Here is a 19,878-nt window from a genome sequence, read left to right as displayed (position 1 = left end):
AAAGAAACAAATTCTGAGTCACACAAACAGAAGCTTCTGTGGTTGCCTAGCCTCACAGCCAGAGAACAACATCCCATTCTTTTGTAAACACCTTTTATCCTATCTTGAGATCCCATAAAATCATGTCCTTCCCTAACTCTGCACCAATGGGGTCAGCTCAACTGATATTTAGTTTACCTTATTTGGTAATGGTTAAACCTGAGAGTCAGGAGAAAACAGAAAGGAAATAGCAGGGGGTCCCCTTTTGTCAGTCATAAACCTAAGTTGAAGATAAGTTCACCACGACAATGATCACTGTCCCATACGAGGACTTTACGACGCCCCATAAAAGCTTACACCTCTTCCCCCATGTAAGTTCACTTTAAGTCCTAACATCTCATAGGCTGTGGGTCGGATCTGGAGGTGACCAGGAAGACAAACTCACAGGAAGGGTGGGTCGTAAAATTGGGTCATGGAGGTGAACACATCCTTTCTGTCAAGATCTAGATTTACAACCTTAGCTTGATATCAACCAGAGCTGTCTCCAAAGAGCAGACAACAGCTAACTGATCTTCTGTAAAACTTACTTCACACATAAGTACTTATAAAACACATTACAGTAATATGCATACAGAAATGAAAACTTCATATTAGGGACACACTTCTAGATATGTGGACCCACACCACATAACAACATTATACAAAATAAAATCTTTCACCTAACAGTTCCCCCTTTTGAGCTCATTTAAGAGCTCACAACGGAGCCTCCTCATCCTCATCTCCCTCAGGCACCTCTGCTGCTAACAAAGGCATTTGATATGGATGATATACACCTATATCCTTCTTCTCAACAGCTGATACAATTAATCTATTACACAAACTACGCATGCAAGGTATGCAACAACATCCACATGTAATCAAAATAGCTATAAAAACTGTAAGAGAAGTCATTACAGAAATAATTAAAGCTTTCCAGGGACCAAACCACTTATTCAGCCAGCCATCTAAAGGGTTATCAACTCCTGAATGCTCATGCATCTCCTGAGACAGGGTTCTGAGGCCTTCTAATGCTCTTGTCACCTTACCATCCGGGGCAGTGTTGTTAGGAATAAATGTACAGCACATTTCACCAAACATAGCACATACCCCTCCTTTTTCTGCTAATAACATATCCAAAGCCATCCTATTCTGTACTGACATCAGAGAGGTAGGGGCCAGCTGTTCAGAAAGACCTTCTACAGCATCCCTGGTTAAATTAGCTAACCTAAGAACATTATAATGCACATAATTAATTCTGTCAACATTTTTATTAGGAGTCACTGGAAAAAGAGCAGAGAGAATAGGAATGTTCTCAAACCCTGCTGCAACCTGATCAGCCAATTTAAATTCATCTGGAACGCCTCTTGGAACCCCTATTGCATCTATGTAGGTGGGACTGCCTAAGGATAAATCAAAGTGGCTTGCGTAACGCTTTGTGATGACATGTCGCCGCCGTCTGCGAGTCAGCGCCGCATTTACGTGTTGTTGGGATGGTGCCCTGGTAGCTTTCTCACCTACTATCTGCAATGGAGACATCAATCTGACCATAGAACATAAACCCCTTCCGTCTACTCGTAAAGAAACAAACAAATGAGGCCCCCCACAGTAATAATATAAATCTGCTCTAGCCTTTGATCCTAAAACCGAGGTATTACGTTGCAACACCGTCTCACACCATGATACATCAATATTTCCATAATTAACCGTTCCTGTGCCTGTCATGTTGAAACATGTGTAATTACCAGTACCCTTCCACGGCCTGAAGGGTCCAGTTTTAGTTTGCTCACTAATTGGTGGGAATAAAGAAGACAACGTGGTACAATCTGATGGAGAGACTTCACGAGTCATGGCCATAATACAACCAAATCCCCATGCATCATCTGGATACAATGGGGCGGGTTCAGTGTACAAGTGGGGTCGCGCTGATGCACAGGCAACACAATCTGACATATTTTGCTCCCTCACCTGTTTCACCATCCATCTGAGCCAAATATTATCATCCTCATAACCAGTAGACAATGCTAATACATCAAATGGGGTAAACATAGTGTAATCATGAACTACGATGTCCTTCTGAGGAGGGGGAGTTGGCAATGGATTAATCAGTGCCGGTTTATCAAGCAAATTAATCTTAATCAATCCTACAGGATCCCTACCGGACACGTCTACTCCTACGACAATATAAAAATCATCAGATTTGGAGTCCCAACATTGGCCAGGCACTCCAGAAGGTTTAACATAAGGGTTTTGCTCCAAGCCAATAATTGATAGCATAATGGGATTCTGTGTGTGGCTCCAATCCCTTTGTATACGGAAAAACCCACTTAACAAGATCCGCCCATCTGAGGTTGTTTTAGCTGTTCTAGGTGCCCAATTTGTTGCCTGCCATACATGTTCCCATGAGGAACACCATCTCCAGGCCCCTGGCCATCCTAACCCACAAACATAGACATTATACTCTCTCCACGATGCATTATGTCCTCCGCAGTTGATTACTGCACACAGATCAAAAATATAAGAGGACTCTGCACCCTTATAATAGTCTAACTCTATACCCCTTTCTTTTCTCACACATGCATCTCCTCCTGTCCCTGGTGCTCTCCTCACCCTACGTATGCTGGACCCTGAGGAAAAAAACAAATCACTTCTCTTTTCACACACATATAAACTCAGAATTACAACAGTTACAAATAACAAAATAAAACCACCCAACACTCTCCATTTTCCCCACAGTTCCATCTTGACAGTCGAGGTCTTCTTGATAACAGGAACCAAAACCTCTGCTCCTGAAGTTTCAAACCTTCCTCTTGACAACTGCTCACTCGTGTCGGCTGTAATTCACGTCTCGTCCTCTTCAACCAGTAGGGTAGACTACCTACTGGTCACACTCCTGCGTTTAGGGGATTATTCTGCCCCTTGTATTTTCTCCTTGTCCTGCTCCGTCTGAATGTCGGCCAGCGTCCGCCCTGGCTCCACAGCCGGGGTGCACTGGCTCCAATGATACCAGGTGTCTCCTTTCCCTTTCAGCCGCACCGCATGGGAGGTGCGCTCCACCACCTGGTAAGGACCTGTCCACCTTGGCTCCGACCACTTCTTCTTTATCACCTTCAGGAGGACCCACTCAGCTGTGTGTGGTGTGGCTCTATCTGGACTCTCCGTCTCACCTTTCACCTGTAATGCAAATGCTGACACCAGAGCTTTGAGTTCATTAAAGTAAGGTTTATACTGATACCTTACTTCATACTCTGTTAATCTCAATGGACCAGCCGGTCCAGGAAACTGTCGACCTGTAAGGAGCTCATAAGGTGTAAACTGTGTAACAGTATTAACAGAACATCTGACAGTCATTAGAGCGATAGGCAGTGCTTGAACCCATGTTAATTTAGTCTGTGCACAGATTTTAGCCAATTTTTGTTTTAAATTTTGGTTCATCCTTTCCACTTTTCCCTGTGACTGTGGGTGATATACTGCACCATACCTATGTCTTAGGCCCAAAGCCTGCTCCACCTTTTCTAGGTCTGCACTCTTGAAGTGAGACCCATTATCAGATCTAATTCGCTCTGGAAATCCATGCTGTGGGATGTAATGATTAATCAAACACTTTATCACTGTAGCACTGTCCTCCTTCTTTGCAGGCCACGCTTCTGGCCACCCTGTGAATGAATCTACTGCCACCAGGAGATACCGACATCCCTGGTGCCTCTCCACCATGTCTGTGTAATCAATAACTATTTCCTGTCCAGGAACAACTGGGAGTGGAAAACTTCCCATATCCGGCCTCACTGTGTGTTTGGGATTATACTGTGTACATATTTTACACTCTTTTACCCAATTTTTAGTCATCTCTGACATAAATGGATGCCACCAATGTACCAGATTCCTCAGCATCTGTTTATGTCCCACATGTCCAAGCCCATGTGCCTCACTTAAGATGCTCTTCCTGAGCCCTGGTGGAAGCACAGGCTTCCCTGCTGGGGACCTCCATACATCTTGGTTCTTTGCGGCCCCCCTCTGCACCCAGACTGTCTTTTCCTGTGGTGATGCTTTGTCCTGATCATCCGCTATCATGTCTATAGAGATTCTAGGGAGAAGTTCTGGTAGAATCTTTTCTGTGGTTACCATTTGGAGAGTATTAATATATCCTGCTGCTCTTTTTGCTGCCTGATCTGCAGCCTCATTTCCTCGGCCTATCAAAGTGTTGTCTCCACTATGACCTCTACACTTAATAATGGCCACTGCCTGTGGTTCTTGCAGAGCCTCTAACAGCTCTCTCATCTCTTGTTCATGTTTTATGGGCTTCTCATCTGCAGTCAAGAACCCTGTTCTCTGCCATTGGGGAAGTTCTGTGATGGTTGCTCCTACAACATAAGCTGAATCAGTGTAAATGTTCACTCTTTTACCTTTGCTCCATTTTAGTGCTGCTATCATAGCTAAGACTTCTGCTCTCTGTGCTGACTGCCTCTCTGTAACCTCCTCTTGGCATACGACTTCAAACTCATTCTCCTTTCTTCTTACCACTGCATAGCCTGCCTGTAACTCATTGTTAGGTTTCCTGAAACAACAGCCATCTGTGAACACATCCTCAGCCTGTGGGAGGGGCTCTGTCTGTAGGTCTGGTCTGGCTTTAATCTCAACCTCAACCTTAGACTGACATGTATGTAATTCTCCTTTTCCCATCTGATCTGCCATATTAATGCCCTCGTGTGTAAAGGTGAGATTGCTCGCTTCCAAAATTTTACTCATCCTTCTTTGTCTCAATGATGTCATGGTGAATGCTTGGGATGTAACATAGGCCACTACACTATGTGTTGTTAGTACTATTAACGGATGTCCCATCACTAGATGAGCTGTTTTCTGCACCATTTTAGCCACTCCTGCTGCATGTCTGGTGCATTCTGGTTGTCTTTTCTCCATCGCATCCAAATTAAAACTCAGGTACATTAACACCTGTCTCTTACCCCCTTTTTTCTGAAACAGAACACCATTCACAACTCCCTCTGTTTCAGAAACATCAAGGTGAAACGGAACTGAGTAGTCAGGAAGAGCCAACTCAACTGCTCTTGCCAAAGATGCTTTAAGATCAATAAATGACTGTTCAGAAGTCACTGTCCACTCCAGAGGAGCAGACAGATTTCTCATGCCTTTGTCATTAACCATCTTTCGAAGGGGCGCGGTCAAAGTTACATAGTTGGGAATATAATGTCTACTGTAACCAGTCAATCCTAAAAAAGACAACATTTCCTTGACAGTGCATGGGCGTGAATGGTGTAAGATATTTTCTTTATGTGATGGAGAGACGCCTGATCCTTTCCCTGACAGAGTACGGCCTAGGAATGACACATGTCGTCTAGCCACTTGTAGCTTTTCCTTGCTCACTTTAAAACCTTTCTCAGCCAATCTAGTCAGTATAGAATGAGTAGCAGCTAGACAGTTTTCTGCAGAAGTTGCTGCAATTAGAATATCATCCACATACTGTATTACAGTGGTATCAGGAGGGAGAAAGCACCCAGTCAACATGTCCTTAAGCACATGATTAAACAGACCAGGAGACAGGCTGAAACCTTGTGGAAGCCTTGTGTAGCGCAGTTGCTGGCCTTTGTATGTGAATGAAAAGATGTCTCTGCAACTGTGATGTAATGGGATACAAAAGAAAGCATTAGCCAAATCAATACATGTGTACCAATTCTGTTCAGGAGTGAGATTAGAAAGTGCAGTGTATGGGTTAGGAACAGGAAGTGTAGCAGTAGTCACTACAGCATTAACAGATCTCAAATCATGAGCCATGCGATACTTATCAGTTCCCTGCTTCTGTACTGGAAGGATAGGGGTATTCCAATTACTTTGGGAGGGTTCTAACACCCCCTTTTGGAGTAGACCTTCAATGGTGTCTGCTATTCCTGCCTCAGCTTGTGGTTTATGAGAATACTGAGGTCGCCAAATGGGTGTTGACGTGGAGACTGTGAATGATACCGGCACACAAGTATCACAAAAACCTACATCTGTGGGGGAGGAAGACCATAAACTAATAGGCAATGTGGCTAACATTTGCTCAGCGCTGTCATGGTCAGTCATTTCCCTACCATGCCATCTGTCTAGCTGTTCATGTTCCAAGACAGAACTATCAGTTGTGTTAATAGCAACCTGATAGGCTTTAAGTGATGGAGAATACTGGACACCTGGCCAGTTAGATTGCTCCCAATCAGAAGCTGCTTTACATTTCTTAATCACTGGGCCCAACTCTTTAGCTTGATGTTTCGGATGAATAGCTAACGAAACATGTGGCACACTTTCTTCTGTCATTTTGAACCACTCATATTGTGCTGATGTCAGCTGCACATCGGCAACCACTCCTTCCTCAGCCACAAACAACTTATCTGTTTTTATGGGCCAACTTTGCCCTTCTAGTTGAGACATAAATCTTTCCTGATAAAAATGATCCTCATCTCTATCATAGAAAAGGGTAACATGGAGAGGGTCAGAGGGCAAACCATAAGGTCGGAGGGACATGATCCAGGGCTTCCACAGGTGAAACAGACTCAAGAGACCGCCCCCCGTGGGAGGTTCAGGCAATAGTCTTGCCCAATAGATATCTGCACAAGTCATATGATGAGTAAGTGGCTTCATAAGCCATTGTCCACCCATCCCAACGCTTTGGGAGCAGGCAATTGTCATTCCATTCGGAAAGGTCACTGTCAGTCCATCCGAAGAACACAAAATAGATGCACCAGTCTTGATCAAAAGATCCCTCCCCATCAGATTCACTGGTGATGAGGCAGAATAAATAAAACAATGTCTGTGTTGTTGGCCTGCTAACTCAGTGTTCACAGGATCTGTAAACGGCAGATGTTGAGTTTCCCCAGAGAAGCCAACCAACGGAATGGTGTGTGATGACAGTGCGGTTGATGGTGGAAGATGTCTCAAAGTGGAGTATGTTGCTCCAGTATCAACCAAAAAAGGCAGATCAGAATTATTGACCTGCACCTCCAGTGTGGGTTCTGCCAACACGCCCACACTTAGGCCTCTCTGTGGGGACCTTCATGCTGAGTAAGGTCCCTCGCCACCCCATGGCTGGGAGGGGTATTGTCCTGGTGGTGGAGGTCCCTGCTGCTGAGGACCTTGATTTTCATTTCCCTGTGATGGATACCAGGGTACCCTTTGTGGACGGTGTAGAGATTGCACTCTGTAGGGACAGTCTCTCTCCCAGTGGCCAAGCTCACCACAGAAGTAGCAGCTCCCAGGCCTGCCCACCATGTTTCCACCCCGTCCACGCCCCCTTCCCCCTCGGCCACTCCTTCCCCTCCAGTTTCCTCCTCTACGATCCTGGCCCCACCCTCTATTATTAGGAGGTTGGGGAACCCAAGGTGGGGTTGAATAAAAATCAAAATTACTCACAACTGGGGGCTGTGTCTGTGGCTGTGGCTGTGGCTGAGGAGTGGGCTGAGGTTGCGCCACCATCTGAACTGCTGGAGTGTCTTTCTTACTCTTTCTCTGATCCGTGGCGTCTTTACGAGCATGTCCCACTTGTAATTTTAATAACTTAACCTGAAGCTCTTTTACTTCAGCATTTTCTTGATCTGTTTTTGTTTTGTGTTGTTCCATGTGATGTGTAACATGTCGCTCCCAGACAGTAGAAACACTTCCAGGAAGATCTGGGTTATTATTTAAAGCTTGTTGGACAGAGACTGGGAGGCCCTCCTCTACTGCCTTCCTGAACCACTGCTGTTGGATACCCTGCTGAGTGGGATTCACTCCCGTTTTCCTTGTCCAGTCCTCTTTACACTTCACTAAATGATCCCTAGGGGACACTGCTGGATCCCATGTGTACTTAGGAGGACCTGTGGATACTGGCAATGGAAACAGATCACGCATAGCAAACCCTATACAGGTACTATATGTAGTAAATCTTTCATCATCACCACGCCCCACTGTGCCTGACTGTGTCTCTATCTCATGCAGCTCACTGCGTGACATCATCCTAGAGGCAACAGCCCTGAAATCACCTAAAGCTAATGTTTGGCCAGCTGTCATTTCAGCCAACTTGTCCATCCACAAACCTCCACCCTCTCTAGGGGGTGGCATTTTTTCCACCAGGGAGTTCACATCTCCTACTGAATATGGCTTATAGCGCAGAAATGAGCCTGCCTGCACTAATGGGAACTGGAATGCTGATTCAGTCGGTTTAGTTGGTTTATCTTGCTGTGTGTGAGACCTAAGTGTCATAGTATGTCGTCGTGGCAGATCAGCCTCACTCATCTGGTGTCGCAATTCTACTATAGTTTGATCTATCTGTTGCAGCAGATCAGTTGTATTAGTACAGATAGAATCCTTTTCATTCTCTATCTCATCATTATCATCATCTGTATCTACCACCTCTCCTGCTACCTGAGCAGTCACCACTACCTGCCTTCCTTTTCCTATTTTCCTTTTTGTGGCTGAGGTCTGGGGCAGAGGGGTATATGATCCACAAGAAGGAGCTGGGGAGGTAGCCCTTACAGTGTGTCCAGAATGTTGAGGTATAACTGGTCTTGGTGGTCCTGCCTCCTGAAGACTTCTCCATGCAAATGCATCTTGATGAAGGGGGGTGGATGAATGCTGCATATGTGAGGCCTGGGAGTTACCACAAGGCCTTTGGACTGGGCTTAAAAGGGATTGGCCTGTCTGTCTATCTGTTACTTGTACCCTCCCATCAGTGATATTTATTATAGGGTACATCCCAGGAGGTGGGGTCTGAGATAGGGCAGCAGCTACTGTGGAGGCGGGCGAATAAGGAGGCGGTATCTCCACCTCCTGAGTTCCCTCGCTCTCCACTTCCTGTTCGTTGTCACTCCTACTCTCGGACTCCCTACAGTCCTCATCAAGACAGCACAAATATGCCTGATACAACGCTTGCCTCTTTCCTTCTGCTACTTGCGCTGCTTTCTTGAATTTATTTCTCTTGAATACCCCTGCTGTCTTACTCTGTGCTTCCAACTCCTCTCGTTCCATCTTATATTTGCTCTCCGCTAGTACAATTACACTCTTCAGCGGCTTCCTATCACATCCCTTAACTTCCTGTTCAGTCACCACTTCACGAACCACTGCTTGCATTTCAGCAGCTACCTTCTGCTTGTTGTCCGGACCTGCCTGTCCGCGACAACGGCTCAACATCTTACCCATCTGTTCATCAATTGTCTTCCATTTAGACATGATTACCACTTACAAATTCCTTCTATACGTTAAAATTTAACTTCCTATGTACCTTCTTCTGTCCCCCACTGTGACTCTGTCAACAGAGTCACACACCTTCACTTAGACACACTCTCACACAACCAACTTCCCACGTACACTCCGCACAACCTCACTTTTCTGCCGACGCAGAATCAGTTTTAAACACAATAATTCTCCGACAGTGCGGAGTACATTAAACAACAACGACAAAACAAGACAAGACAAAACAAATCACCGGTTTATCTTTCTCTCAACAATAAAGCACTTTCTCAACAATTTACTTAGGCCTACACACACACAGTTTTCCGACGGGACGGAGTAAACACCTTTCCTCGACGGCGCAAGGTCAAAACAATTTAACACAATTTTCAAGTACATAAAACACAACTTCTATATATTCTCTTCTCTTTTCTCTTTTCTCTTTTCTCGTGATCCTTTTTTTTGTCTTTGTATATTTTGTGATCACAGTGACACTGTTGCTGTGTGACCCTGTTTTTTTATTTTTATGAGGTTTAGGCGGTCATCACAGTCGTTTTAGGGGTCACCACATCCCACGGGCTTTCAACCGGGCTTATCTATGCCTGCGTCCAAAACATAGTTGGGGCTGCCAAACCCAGAGACTAATGTATTAACCCTCTTTTTTTTGTCTTTGGCTTTAATTGGTTAATACTCTTACCAGTGTCACTTTTTCTCTCTTTTTCTCATTTAATTTTTGTTGTGTTTTTGTTTTTTTGTGGACTTACAATTTGCCTCTTACAATTTTAACTTTAAAACACCATACCAGTCACAGTGACTACTTAATTTAGAGTGTCCAATATGCAGAATTTGATTAAACAGGTTTCTGCTTACCTCTTTATTCTTGTGGCCACCAGCAGTCACACAGCCAGGCAGGATGTTGTTAGACCCTCACTTCTTCAAACCGGGCAGAAACACCAAATTGTTCTGGAAGTAAAATCTTCTGGATCCTTTCGTTTATCTTCCCCGGTTCTTTGACTAAGAAGAAGTAGACAATATCTGGTCTCAAATTACAATTTATTCTAACAGTAAAGAAACAAATTCTGAGTCACACAAACAGAAGCTTCTGTGGTTGCCTAGCCTCACAGCCAGAGAACAACATCCCATTCTTTTGTAAACACCTTTTATCCTATCTTGAGATCCCATAAAATCATGTCCTTCCCTAACTCTGCACCAATGGGGTCAGCTCAACTGATATTTAGTTTACCTTATTTGGTAATGGTTAAACCTGAGAGTCAGGAGAAAACAGAAAGGAAATAGCAGGGGGTCCCCTTTTGTCAGTCATAAACCTAAGTTGAAGATAAGTTCACCACGACAATGATCACTGTCCCATACGAGGACTTTACGACGCCCCATAAAAGCTTACACCTCTTCCCCCATGTAAGTTCACTTTAAGTCCTAACATCTCATAGGCTGTGGGTCGGATCTGGAGGTGACCAGGAAGACAAACTCACAGGAAGGGTGGGTCGTAAAATTGGGTCATGGAGGTGAACACATCCTTTCTGTCAAGATCTAGATTTACAACCTTAGCTTGATATCAACCAGAGCTGTCTCCAAAGAGCAGACAACAGCTAACTGATCTTCTGTAAAACTTACTTCACACATAAGTACTTATAAAACACATTACAGTAATATGCATACAGAAATGAAAACTTCATATTAGGGACACACTTCTAGATATGTGGACCCACACCACATAACAACATTATACAAAATAAAATCTTTCACCTAACACCCTCCCTTCCTGAGCTCCGTCACACATGCACTCCCACCAGTCTCCTGGGCTTGAAATCTGCCATTTACAAACAGTAAGCGCCAGAGAGGAGGAAGGAGACGGCAATACCTCAGAAACGGCTCAGTCATTTCAGGGTAGGAGACTTTTCACAATTCCAATTAAGTCATTCAAATGGAAATATAATGAAATCTAGTCTGAAGGAAATATTGGCATTTGTAAGTCATACAAAATGTATGGTTTGTAAAAAAACTATAAAGCAAGCCAAGGAGCAAAAACAAGTAAACACAGCACTCAGAACCTGTGGCTGCGCCTGGCGTGTGGAAACGATTCGGAATTAGAAAATTCTGATTACAAGTTTGATAGAGCAGCATCTAATGAGCGTTTTAAGACTAAAATGGAGTCTGCAGCTTGAAATTTCTAGGAGGAGATACATTTGGCAGATGACACCGAAATTGCTTAATATTTGATCATTTTTTGAAAAAAACGTGAAGTTGACCCGGAATGTCCTCTGGGAGATGAACAACAGATGAGCAACGGCAATCAAACAAAGAAGAAGAAGAAGAAAGAGGGTGAATAACAAGAGTTGATTGCCTAGCAACGGCAAGTTGCCTAGCAACGGAAATCAAACAAAAAAGATGAAAGAGGGTGAATAACAAGTGTTTTATTGCCTAGCAACAGCAATCAAACAAATGAACTGAACAAGGAGAAGGAGGGGGAAGAGGAACTAGAAAGACGAGCACAGCGACAGCAGAAGTTCAACAGAAGTTTTCCGCTGTAAGTGTTTTATTACATCTGAATGGCTGCTGCTGAGTCTCTGAGAGCTTTTATCAGCGAGCGGCTAACTGCTGCTGCTGCTGAAATATTGGGAGTGTTTGAACAAACTATCGTCCAGTACGAGGGAGAGCTGGACCGTCAGCGCAAACTGCTGGATCTGCTCCTGAAGCCTGAGATCAAGCTACACAGAACAGGTATGTAAACATGACAATGTCACGGAACAACAACGGCTCTGTGTGAAAAGAGTGACATTCAGCACATAGTGTTTCTGACAGGAGGACACTGACTTCATGACTTGGAGCTACAAATGTGTCCCTCCAGCTGTTCTCTCTCTGCTTTAGCTCCTCAGAGCTCTGTGCTTTGTTTATTTACCGTTGAAGTTACCGTCAGTTAGCATAAATAACATAAGGCTGTTTAGTTTGTTTAATTAGTTAGCAGCTGTGGAATTATATAAGGGTACCTACGCACTGACATGATATAGAGCACATATGTACTCGATTGTATATGCTTACACTCAGAGAAAAAGGGAGTTTTTACACACACATACACCCTTACAGAGAGTTAGGGAGGATGTTTACATTACTGGAGCCCTTTTGTTATGGTGAAGGTGGACGTAAGATAAAGCATCCAACAGAGGGGGATAGAGAGTGTTTCACAGTCATAAATAACAGTTAGACCAAGTATTATAATTGGTAGGTGGGAATAACAGGGCAACATGTCCCAATATGGGAATACCAACGAAGGTCTTGAAAAACTGTTTATATATTATGCAAATGTACCTCCACTTTTCAATAAAACTAGCCTGTGTCCAGGGAGGGGCAGAACACTTATGGACGGGAGTGAAGCAGACTGAGAGGCCTGTGGTCACTAGGTGTTGTCCCTTTTGCAAAAGGTGAAACTACAAAACCCAGGGTATTTTCTTTCACTCAATGTTCTGATTACAGAAGACGGAGTCTGACAATCCGGGGTGACCAGGAAAGGTCACGACATTTTGGGGGCCCGTCCAGGATAGAAGGTAATTATATTCTTCTCAGATCCGTCAATTGAACACAGGGGTTAATTACAAACAGACAGAGGACACGTGGCACGCCAACAATAAGGTGAGGAGACCTTTTATATCTGCATTGACTACTCTAAAGTGTAACATGTCCCGAGTCTTAGTAGTAATCTGCCTGTAAATTATAGGAACATTGACTGAAACAAAAAAAAAGAGGTTAAAGAATTCTTGTAAGAATAAAGATAAAGAATAAAAAGGTAAAGAAAAAAGGGGTTGCAAAATCCTGAGTGTGGCGACTCCACCGGTGCTCTGACGAGAGGCCGGAAAAGCTGGGTTTGAGTCCCGGGGCTTGAGGAACCCTAAATCACTAAAAAAAGAGAGAGGAATAGAACAAGAACAGGCAAACACATGGTATGAATGTTGGAATGACTGGAAACTGAAACAACGACCGCACTAGTTAGGCGGAAGTTGTAGTAAGTCTGCAGGCTTCCAAATTACAGACATATAAGATTCTGGTGTCGTGGAAGAGAGGCTAGTCTCAAATCCACTGGACTGAGTACTAGGGACACAGCGTGCCATATTTCTCAGTCGGCCTGAATCTAGACAGTGAAGAACACTGTTATTATAACTGTGAGCCGTCTAAAAGAGAGACCGCAAGAACAGATGAACTGTGAGTAGTCGGACCGGCTACAAGAACAGAGGAAAGTCCTGTAAGTTCGAAAGCACCCCTTACTGAGACACACAGCTGAGAGTGAAGCTGTAACACACACACATACTGAGCGCTCATATTATGGGTAATGCATGAATGAGAAATGTGGATGAGTGCCAGGGACGTGTGAGCTGAAGCAGCAGCACTGCTGGAAACCTAACTGGTGCTAACGTAAAGCAGTGGTCTGTTGAAGTAGGTTCACTCACGAACTGGATTATTTTTTTCTTCTGATGTGTACATAGTTTGGTAGAGGACATAGAACCATTGTAACTGCAGTTTTGTAAATTTGAATTTGAACTATAGTTTTGTAATTCCTACGTGACCACGAGATTAAGACTTTAATGACTGACGACATGGACTTAAGTGTGCACCAAGACATGACTGACGGCGGGTGGGGTCCGCACAGCCCACTAAAGACGGTAGAAGAACAGCTGACGGTCTTAGGCGGAATACTGAACCAGACTTATGACTCTAAGACTGCAGCGGCAGAAGTGATTCTTATGAAGGATGCTGTAGATAAGTTGTTGGCAGAAAGATGTTGTGAAAGTTGATGGTGAAAGATAGAGGAAGTTTGCAGAAGGAGTTCCAGAGAAAAGGGGGAGAGAGAGTAATACTGATGTACATCAGTGTCCTCTTAGACAACATGGAAAAAAGACACCCGCAGTGCACACAACATGCAGTAATAGCTAAGCTAATTCAGAAAACTGAACACATGGTCATGGGACACCAGCTGTATGTACTCACAACACATAGTGTAGTCGCATATGTAAACTCAGAGACATTCACACTCACCCCACTGACACAGGAGGCGTATGGAGGGGACCGGATGGACGACACATACTGCCACCTGGATTGAGACAAACTGCCATGGAAGAAGCACATGTGCTAGGCCATGTGGGGGTAGCTCAGATGTTAAGAAATCTGGAGCACTGGTGGTACCCCTACATGAAAGACATGGCTCAGTATGTAATTTGAACATGTGATCAGTGTAATAAATACAATCCGAGACCAACCATCAAACCAGAAGCAGGACACTACCCACTAGAGGCCAAGACGGGCAAAGAAATCATCATTGACTACACTGACATGATTAACTCTGTGAGGGGATTCAGATACATTTTGATGTATGTTGATGCATACTCAGGATGGCCAGAAGCCTGTCCTGCGAAAAGGGAGGACAGCAAAACGGTCATTAAATTTCTGATTAACACCTACATCCCTAGACATGGTTTTCCTGAAAAAATCAGATCTGACAATGGAACACATTTCAAAAACAAAGACCTCCAGCAGGTGGAGGCTATGTTGGGACTGAAGCATGCTTTTGGTACTGTTTATCATCCACAGTCTCAAGGAAAGGTGGAAAGGATGAATCAAACCTAAACAAAAATTGGCTAAAATCTGTGCACAGACCAAATTTATATGGGTTCATGTATTAGTATTGTATTGATGTTCTGGTATCGCCATATAATCTACACCTTATGAGCTTCTTACAGGTCGATAGTTTCCTGGACCAGCTGGCCGGCTGAGACTGAAAGAGTATGTAGTATGATATTAATATAAACCATAATGAATTTAAAGCTTTGGTGTTAGTATTTAGCCGAGTGGGTACTCCTGAGGGTCATCAAGAGGAAGTGGTCGGAGCCAAGGTGGACAGGTCCCTATCAGGTGACGGAACGCACCTCACACGCAGTTCGGCTGAGAGGAAAGGGGGACACCTGGTTCCACTGGAGCCAGTGCACAGCTGCAGAGGAGCCTCAATGATCTCTACAGGACGTCCACGCTGATCTGAGGGCGCAGAAGTCTGAATCGGCTGATTCAGATACGGATCCTGTCACAAAAGGGGCAGAATAATCCCCTGACAGGAATCCAGGATCCCGGGTAGTCTAACCCCAGGGATCCGAAGAAAGAAAACACATCCTGAGGACGAGAGGACCAGAGAACCAGGCGGGGCGCTGGACGATGAGGCAGATGGACAGGAACACATACATGAACTGATAAAAACACAATTTTGAACATTTTTACTGTAGAACAATTTTCATTATATTTGAGTTGTTAGGAGTATCTGGGGGCGGGAACGGTGAAAGACCGACCGATTAAAACACCCCCACATACTATGATGTATAACATGTTTACTGCTCACAAACTTTTACTTATATTTTTGACACATATAACCTTTGTCACGGTTTTCTTTGGGTGTTGGACTGTAGTAGAGTCCAAAAGGGGGAGTTGTGGGATTATATAAGGTTAACTACACACTGACATGATACAGAGATCTTTTACTTTTTATGTACTCTTATGTATGCTTTCACTCAGAGAAAAAGGGAGACTCTCTGCACACACACACATACTCCCTTACAGAGAGTTAGGGAGGATATTGACATTCCGGGAGCCCTTTTGATGCGGTGAAGACCGAAGCACTGGAAGGCATCGGACGTAAGATAAATCGTCAGACATAGGAGTGATACAGAGTGTTCCACAGAAATATGTTAGACCAATTATAATCATTGGTAGGTGGGGATAAAAGGGTAACATTTCCCAATATGGTAAAACTGTTTATCTATTATGCAAATGTACCTCTACTTTTGAATAAAACGAGCCTGTATCCAGGGAGGGGCAGAGCACTTATGGAGGGGAGTGAAGCAGACTGAAAGGCCTGTGTTCACTGAGTGTTCTCCCTTTTGCAAAAGGCGAAACTATAAACCAAGTGTATTGTCTTTCACTCAATGTTCTGATTACAGAAGACGGAGTCTGACAATCCGGGGTGACCAGGGGAGGTCACAACAAGTGACACCCCCCGGGTAAGTTGAGTTTGAGACCCCTGCTGTAGATTTTTGTTAAAAAAAAAAAAGAAAGAAGACCATATGTCCCAGTTTTTAGGCCTTGTTGGCGCAGTAGGCAGCGCGTCAGTCTCATGATCTAAAGGTCGGGAGTTCAACCCTCACACGGGGCACAACTTTTAGAGACAGCATTGAATAAAGAGTACACACACTCACCATTTACAGGTACATAATATTAAATAGTAGCATCGACAAGTTAATGTACAGAGGAAATGACCATAAAAGCAGGTGTCTGTCAGCGCTTACTATACAATCCGGTGGTTGCCTACCCATTGTGCATGTGTAGAACACAGACCTTAAGGGGCCCCACACTGAACAGACTGTGTGACAGAGGCTGGGGATCAATGCCACCATTGTGAACACAATACCAGGAAGTTTAAGGCCTTTTTTCATATACAGTGCCCATGTTAGTGCCAATATGTCTCGTATACGTGCTGGCTACTACTCTTTTCAGACTATGAGACTGACGCGCTGCCTACTGCGGCTGAGGTTGCTCACAAACAAGTGAAATATGGTCCTTTTTCTAACAAAGACATCTACATTGCAGTATGTTAGTGAGAATATCTCTCATATGCGCTCTGACTACTGCACCAACAAAAATTCTTAATTTAACCTTTAGGAGTATGTACACACCTTAAAACTGCTGTGAAAATATGATATGTTAATACGTAGAGAAGATTGAAGCAAGGCGTCTGGACTTGTAGAGTTTTCTTGAAGACGTTTCGCTGCTCATCCAAGCAGCTTCATCAGTTCTAACTGTTTGGTGGGGAAACATGGTTTATATGTGGTTGCAGACCTCAGTGGGTGGGTCTGGGTAAAACTAACAAACAATAGCACTATATGTTTCCATGGCTGCCTGGGCCAGGTGTGACTGGCTAATGACTGTGAGACTGCCGGAGGGGGACTGGTTGACAGCCCTTTGTTCTTGCTGTGAGTATGTGCAAACTTCCTGGGAATGGATGGCATCCCTGCATTGTATGTGGTAGAAAGATGATGTCTGAGGCCACCACCTCTGTTAAGGGAAGGTTTTTCCAGCTTAACAGAGATGCTTCCTTGACTCCTCTTTCAAACCACCTTTCCTCTCTGTCTAAAATGTGAACATTGTTGTCCTCAATGGAGTGTCCTTTCTCTTTGAGGTGGAGGTGAACAGCTGAGTCTTGTCCTGAGGAGGTGGCTCTCCTGTGCTGAGCCATTCTTCTGTGGAGTGGTTGTTTAGTTTCTCCAATGTACAGATCAGAGCATTCCTCACTGCACTGGACTGCATATATCACATTGCTGTGTTTCTCCCTGGGAATCTTATCCTTCGAGTGAACCAGTCTCTGTCTTCTCAGTGTTGTCATCGGTCTGAAATGGACCGGAATGTCATGGTTGTTGAAGATCCTGCAGAGTTTCTCTGATACTCCTGACACCTATGGAATGGAGATGTTCTTTCTCTGCCGGTTGTTGTCCTCCTTCTTCTTGTTGCTGGGGGGGTCTTGTTTTTGTGGCTTTGATGAGTGCCCACTTGGGGTAGCCACAGGTTTGCAAGGCCTTCCTGATGTGGTGTTGCTCCTTCTTCTTCCCCTCTGAGCTGGTTGGTACAGTTTGTGCTCTGTGCTGCAGGGTCCTGATGACTCCCAGTTTGTGTTCCAATGGGTGGTGTGAATCAAACAACAGGTACTGGTCCGTGTGTGTGGGTTTCTTGTATACTTCCACATTGAGGCTCCTGTCCTCCTCAATATGTACTGTGCAGTCCAAGAAGGCCAGATTGTTCTCCCTGATGTGCTCCCGAGTGAACTCAATGTCGTTGTCAACTGCGTTGATGTGTTCTGTGAACCGTTCCACTTCATTGGTCACCCAGGTGTCATCCACATATCTAAACCAGTGGGTGGGGGTGGTTTCAGAAAAGGAACTCAAGGCTCTTCTCTCCACTTCTTCCATGTAGAGGTTGGCCACAATAGGAGACACAGGTGATCCCATCGCACAGCCGTGCTTCTGTCTGTAAAAGTTCCAATTGTACTGGAAATAAGTGGTGGTCAGGCAGAGGTCCAGCAGGTCACAGATGTGGTCTGGCATGAGGTTGGTTCTTTCCTTGAGTGTGCTGTCTTGTGTGAGGCACGTCCTTACCGTCTCTGTGGCTTCTGATGTAGGGATGCAGGTGAACAGGGAGGTGACATCAAATGAGGCCATAGTGTCGTCTGGGTCCATTCGGATCTTCTCTACCTTGTTCACAAAGTCCTACCAGTGGTGTCAGGAGTTCAGCCAAGTGCTTAGCCATGTTGTATGTGACTGAGTTTGTGCTGCTGACGATGGGTCTGAGGCGGACTCCTTGTGAATCTTGGGGAGTCCATACAGGCATGGATTGGCTTCCCCAGGAAGCATACAATGCAGTGATTCCATCCATTCCCAGGAAGTTTGCACATACTCACAGCAAGAACAAAGGGCTGTCAACCAGTCCCCCTCCGACAGTTTCATAGTCGTTAGCCAGTCGTTAGACACACCTGCCAGATCATCACAGGTAGTTATGGAAACATTTAGTGCTATTGTTTTTAAGTTTGACCCAGACCCACCCACTGAGGTCTGCAACCACATATAAACCATGTTTCCCACGAAACAGTTAGAACTGATGAAGCTGCTTGGATGAGCAGCGAAACGTCTTCAAGAAAACTCTACAAGTCCAGACGCCTTGCCTCAAAGTATATATTCTATTCTATTCACAAATCCAATCCACATTCCTGACTTTCAAATCAAGCACAGATGACCTGTGTTTGAGTCAACTATGAACGCTCGGCTGTGCTCGGGCATTTCTTTCTCAGCCCACCCTTTGATAGCTCAGTTGGTAGAGCGGAGGACTGTAGTGAGACAATAAAACTGAAATCCTTAGGTCGCTGGTTCAAATCCGGCTCGAAGGAGAGACTTTTAACCCTCAAGAGTTTCATCATAATGTCACATCATTTTTTCACCGATTTTTTTGGCTAAAGGGCCGATGTGACATATATGTCTCAATGATTTTTATCTGATTTGATTTTTTATCTGAAGTGCATTTGTTCAATACATGTGTTTACAACACGTTTATGTAATGAAGGATGTGTTATGTAGTCATTCCAATCCTTGACTGGTCAAATCTTACCTTTAGCAAGTCAATAGAGCCTTTTTAAAATTTGCTAGCTCTGCGTCTGTAAACACAAAATCACCTACAAACAAACCAGCCTGTTTCCTTAAGGAGCTTTTAATCTTAGTGAAACTGAGGGAAAATCGCTGCATATCAATTTACGATTTACGAGCTGTTAGCCGTTAGCATGAGCGCTGATTGATGATTAATGATCTACTGTAGTGCTGTGTGAGTCATCAGAGGACACTTCTGTCTTCATTTGAAGCTGGTAGGTACAAACTGCACCACTGCTAGCAGGAGCTCCTTTGTTCTACACCTGGACATCAGCTCACTCATTTTAACAACTGACAGACTCCATTTCTGGAAAGACAGACCATCTGGACAAGACAGGTCTCTGGTTCTCTTCCAGTCAGGTTTACTCACAGAGGAGGTTCCATGGTGTAATGGTTAGCACTCTGGACTCTGAATCCAGCAAAACATGCAATATACATCACA

At 44.4% G+C, this 19,878-nt stretch overlaps 1 non-coding gene across 1 annotated transcript; it reads left to right on the top strand.

Moving 5' to 3' along the window:
- The first annotated feature begins 19,092 nt into the window (after positions 1–19,092).
- Positions 19,093–19,183, top strand: trnay-gua (transfer RNA tyrosine (anticodon GUA)). The gene is given in 2 exon segments: positions 19,093–19,129; positions 19,148–19,183. It is a non-coding gene; the product is annotated as a tRNA-Tyr (tRNA).
- The last annotated feature ends 695 nt before the right edge of the window (positions 19,184–19,878 follow it).

This window comes from Parambassis ranga, unplaced genomic scaffold (assembly GCF_900634625.1).
Source record: "Parambassis ranga unplaced genomic scaffold, fParRan2.1 scaffold_33_arrow_ctg1, whole genome shotgun sequence".
NCBI lineage: Eukaryota > Metazoa > Chordata > Actinopteri > Ambassidae > Parambassis > Parambassis ranga.
This window is presented reverse-complemented; position numbering and strand designations above follow the sequence as displayed.